The 5,413-nt window shown below is 44.7% G+C and overlaps 1 pseudogene; it reads left to right on the top strand.

Annotated features, from left to right (window-relative positions):
- Positions 1-3,779, top strand: part of LOC102769648 — a 23,032-nt pseudogene extending 19,253 nt beyond the window's left edge.
- The last annotated feature ends 1,634 nt before the right edge of the window (positions 3,780-5,413 follow it).

The following is a 5,413-nucleotide window of genomic DNA, read 5'->3' as shown; positions in this document are numbered from 1 at the left end:
GAAAAAGGTGGTATTGCTATAGGTCCTATTGACACTAAAAGGGTAGCAAGTAAATTATTAACAACTCTATGTCAATAATTTGACAACTTGGATATAACAGACAAATTTCTTGAAATTGAGACACAACAAAATAAGAAATATAAAGAGCTATTTAAATGTGGTAGTTACGTGAGTGTAGACATTTGTTAAGATACTGAATTCTACACTTAAAATAGTCATTTCATTGTATATAAATTTTACCTCAATAAAACTGACTTAAAGGAAGAAGTGGTTGTCAACTAGATGTGGAAATGAAGAGTTTTAATTTAATTAACTCATTTTTTATGAGATGACATATTTATATGGTAATGGAAATGATCTAATAGACAGAAGGTTGGTGATGCATATGAGATAGAGAATTGATGGATGTCATTGAGCAGGTAGAAGGACCAGGATCTAATGTTATTTGAAGGGTTATCCTCAGAGAAGAGCCTCTAAAAAAATAGGATGAAGAGCCTAGGCTTACAGGTTTGGTAGCTTGTACATACGGCAGGGAAAGGGGGACCAGTGGGGTTGCTCTTCTGTTTGTTTCTGTTTATTCAGTGAGATAGAAGGAAAGAATGGCAGAGAGGCATTGGAAGGTGGGGAAAGGAAATGGTCAACTATTACCAGGTAAACTTGGGAGTAAAAAGACTAAGTAAAGGTTGTCTAACTGCGGGACAGCATTGTGCATATTCTTGAGATTAGTAGCCAAGCATTTAAAGTTAAACTGATGCTATGGACTAAAGGTTTGGGTTTTCCCCCAAATTCATACATTGAGTCACCAATGTGATGGTACTTGGAAGAGATGGATTTGGGATGTGAGCAGGTCATGAGAGTAAAGCCGCCATGACTGGTATTAGTGTTACGGGATAGAAAGAAGCTAGGAAAATTTCAGGGCAAGAGGAATAGGGAAACTGAGACAAGAAAATTAAACAAGGTCAAGCAGTTTGGACAGTTTGTAGCTGGCTTGTAAATAACAAGCCATTATCTTCCCCAAACCAATGACACTTGAGAGCAAATAGTTAAAAGCCTCCTTAATAAGAGAATGCAGGAAAGGAGGGGGAAAGAGGAAAGGACAAGGGGGCAATTTATTTCACTCCCTAAACAGAAAAGCCAGCAGTCTAGGGGCTTGGCAAAGTAAAATTACCAGATACTTCTCACAAAATCTAGGAAAGCCACAGCAAGGTAAAAGGAGGATCTTGAAATTTAACCTATGCCAAGGTATTTGGCAGAGGAATTTTTAAATCTACGGGCAAAAAAAGTATATAAGGCAGAAACCCCCCACCCCACTCACTCCTCAGATTAGCTGAGAGAGCCCATCCACATAAGGCTTGCCTTGCTCCTTTAATAAATTTTCATGTTTTACTTCTTAATAAATTTCTGTCTTAATAAATTCGCTTTAACACAACACAGTTATCTGGAGTCACAGTTTGAATTCATTCATATGAGAAAACAAGAACCCAAGTGGGGACAGCCCTCTCCCTCTGACTCAAGGGGCTGTCTAATAACACCTTTCCTGGTCTTCTGGGTGCCTATAACATTAGCACTCTCATAGAAGAGACCCCATAGCTCCCAGGCCCTTCTGCCATGTGAGGACACAACTGAAAGAATGCTGTGAACCTAGCAGCAGGTCCTCACCAGGACCCAATCAGACTGGCTCCCTGATCTGGACTTCCAGCCTCCAGAACTGTGAGAAATAAATTTCTGTTGTTTATAAGAGACCTAATCTATGGTATTCAGCTATGGCAGCTCGAAAGGACTGAGACAGCCAGTCAGCATAGTTTGTGTTTTCCTCTAGTCTTATTTGGCTCCCCAGATTCAAGTGCAGGGCAGGTGAAGAGCTAGATTTGACCAGGCTCAGGGTTTTGGCAAGTAGAGCAAGAGAGGGACAGGGGATTGAGGAAGTTTTGTGCTAAAGGAAGGATGTCGAGGAAGACCCAATGCATGCTGCTGTGTGAGGAGGGAAGTCAGTGCATGAAGGGTGAGCACGGTGAAGAGCTGTAGGTGAAGGCACTCCAGGCCCAGGCGAGGGTGGAGTGCTGGGTGTCAGATAGCGGGCGGAGTGAGCTGGAGAGAAGCTTGACCTTGAGAGATCAGGGTAGGTTTACTCTTATGGGCCATTAAAAGACCTAGAATATGAGAATGGGAGTAAGTGGTTAAGACAGCAGGGAACAGGACAAGGTAATGGCAGGGTCCTCTGTGTGGATTTTGAAATCACAAGAATTTAGAAAGCAGGAGGGTTGAAGAAAGTGAATGACAGTGGACCAGGAGCTGAAATGGAGCCTGAGGTCAGTTGATGACAACAGGGAAAAGGTTTATGGACATGCTAATTACATGGGAGTCAGAGCTGGGGGTGGAGGAATGGTCCCTCAGGAGCAGAGCAAGCAGGACAGGGATGTAGGAGTAAAAAGACTCAAAGTCTCCCAAGAGGCTGAACAAGTAGCCTGGACACTTCAAAAATAGCAATGTCAGGAGAGCTGAGGATGTAACAACGGAGCGACTGAGCAGCACTCCCAGCCTCCTCACTTCTCTCTCCACCTCTCTCCCACAGCTGTCTGCCCTTCTGCCTGCTCACCTCCCAGAGCATTTTCCATCATAGCCACCTCGGCAAGTTCCCACTTGAGCAAAGATATCATTCACAGGTCTATGTCCCTGCCTCAGGGTGATAAAGTCCAAGCTATGTATATCTGGATTGACAGTATTGGAGAAGGACTGTGGTGCAAGACCAGGACCCTGGACAGTAAGTCCAAGTGTATAGAGGAGTTGCCTGAGTGGAATTTTGACGGCTCTAATATTTTACAGTCTGAAGGCTCCAACAGTGACATGTATCTTATCCCTGATGCCATATTTCTGGACCCTTCACGCAAGGACCCCAACAAGCTGGTGTTCTATGAAGTCTTAAAGCATAACCGCAAACCTGCACAGACTAATTTAAGACATACCTGTAAAGTATAAAGGGATAATGAACATGGTGAGCAATCAGCGTCCCTGGTTTGGAATGGAGCAGGAATATACAGATGGGCACCCTTTTGGTTGGCTTTCCTGGCTTCCCTAGACCCCAAGATCCATACTACTGTGGCATGGGAGCAGACAGAGCCTATGGCAGGGTATTGTGGAGGCTCACTCCTGGGCCTGCTTGTACACAGCATCAAGATCTCAGGACAAATGATGAGGTCATGCCAGATAGGACCCTATGAAGGAATCAACATGAGAAATCATCTCTGGGTGGCCCATTTCATCTTGTACCAAGTATGTGAAGACTTCGGAGTGATAGCAATCTTTGATCCCATGCCCATTCCTGGAAACTGGAATGGTGCAGACTGCCACACCAAGTTTAGCATCAAGGCCATGCAAGAGGAGACTGATCTGAAGTACATTGAGGTGTCCATCGAGAGGCTGAGCAAGTGGCACCAGTACCACATCCGAGCCTGAGATCAATCCCAAGGGGGTCCAGGACAATGCCCAGTGGCTAATTGGATTCAACAAAACCTCCAACATCAAGGACTTTTCTGCTATCGTGGGCACTGCAGCATTAGCATCGGCACCCCAGGCTGTGGGCCAGGAGAAGGGTCACTTTGAAGACCGGTGCCCCTCTGCCAGCTGTGACCCCTTCACAGTGACAGAAGCCCTCATCTGCACATGTCTTCTCAACGAAACTGGCAATGAGCCCTTCAGTACAAAAACTAAGTGGACTAAACTTGCAGCCATCAAACAATTCCCTTCCAATTAATTCTTCATCCCGCTCCCACTCTTGCCCCTCTCTCAATATCATAGCAGCTGTAATTCAAAGGGTGGAATATCAAGGTCTTTTTTTATTTCTCCTGCCCAGTTAATATCTCTTGCTCTCTTTGGCAAAGGGAGGGAAAGTACCTTTTTCTTCTTCAAGGTAGCTGAAGGGGTGGGGTGATGGGCTTACTCTGTGATTAGGTTAGAAGTTCCTCTTGGTGGGAAGTTCCATTTCTTAAAAGGTTATATAAAAACTTGCCCTGGCTGGTTTGGTTCAGTGTTTAGAGCATAGGCCCACAGTTCAAAGATCACAGGTTCAAGGGCAGTACCTCAGTTGCAAGTTCCCCAGCTCCAGTAGGAGCTCGTGCAGAAGTCAATCAATCTATATGTCTCTCTCACATCAATGTTTTTCTCTCTCTCTCTTCCCCTCCTCCCTCCCTACCACTCTCTCTAGAAATCAATAGAGAAAATATCCTCAGGTGAGGATTTTTTTAAGGTTATAATCAGCTTTCTAATTAAAATGAGAATTAGGAAAGTGTGGGAGTCAGGCAGGAAGATACCCTCTTACCCTGTTGTGCTTCTCTGGCCTATGGCTAAATGTCCTCAGTGTAAAAGGATGGTATGGATAGCCCTACCTTAGAAAAGAAAGTTCTCATTGCTTGGTCCTCCATTTATAACACAAATCATAGTAGTATTTTTATATTTAAATACAAAAACAGAGAGAAAAAATGGTGGCAGAATAGGCGGACCTGTCCCAAGCCTTGTCCCAGAATAGATAAAATGAGCAACTAAATCAAATAATATCCACTCCGAATTGGCGAAGTAGACACTGCTGGTGAGGCAATTCACAGCCAGGAAGGGCAGAGGAGAGTGGTAAAATCAGGGATCTGGACAGGAGAGAACTGCTTGAGCCCAGAGGGTCAGACGGAAGCTGAATAGCACCGAAGCCACGTCCCTTGGGACAGACGTATCATCTGACTGTGGAAAGGAGGTCCGCAGGACTGCTGGCAGCAGGGGATTCTAGATCTAAGTCCACAGACAGCGAGAGACTGATCCAAGAGCGGGCAGCCTGGACGGCTGCCCAAACCACGCCGTGCTGGGGTGGGGAGAAGGGCTCGCAATGGTGCAGCTCTTTTCCCTCTTTTTGGTCTTTGCTTTTATTTACTAAACCTAGTTCATAGGATCTTTCAAATACAAACACTCACCCATGGCTGAGGTGCAGGTGGAGGTGCGGACTTGTGGAGTCTGGGGAGAGACTGGGGAGAGGAGAGGGCTGGTGAGAGGTGGCCACGAGTTTGGCGCTGAGTCATACCTGAAGTGCCGGACCTAGGCACCCATTTTCTCCTGAATAAATATCCCCTCTCTGCAGTCTCCAGGCAACCAATACAGCCACACCCAGACTACACCCTGAGTGGTACAAGGGATATCAAAAAAAAATCTGAATAGTCCCTGAGAGTCCTCAGTACCAGCAACAGGAAACTGAGAAGCAGCAGACAGTAAAGAAGAGTGGGATCTTAAACCAGCCCTCATGGGGAATTAAAAATTGGCAGAAAGGAATGACACTTCACTTTTTCATTTTTATTTTTATATTTTATTTTTTTATTATTTTGTTATACCTTTTTTATTTATTTTCCTTTTTCTTTTGTTTCTTTACTTTCTATTTCTT

Source organism: Myotis davidii, unplaced genomic scaffold, assembly GCF_000327345.1.
Source record: "Myotis davidii unplaced genomic scaffold, ASM32734v1 scaffold1787, whole genome shotgun sequence".
In the NCBI taxonomy this organism is placed as follows: Eukaryota; Metazoa; Chordata; class Mammalia; order Chiroptera; family Vespertilionidae; genus Myotis; species Myotis davidii.
The sequence above is the reverse complement of the archived record's forward strand: the minus strand, read 5'-3'. Positions and strand labels throughout refer to the sequence as shown.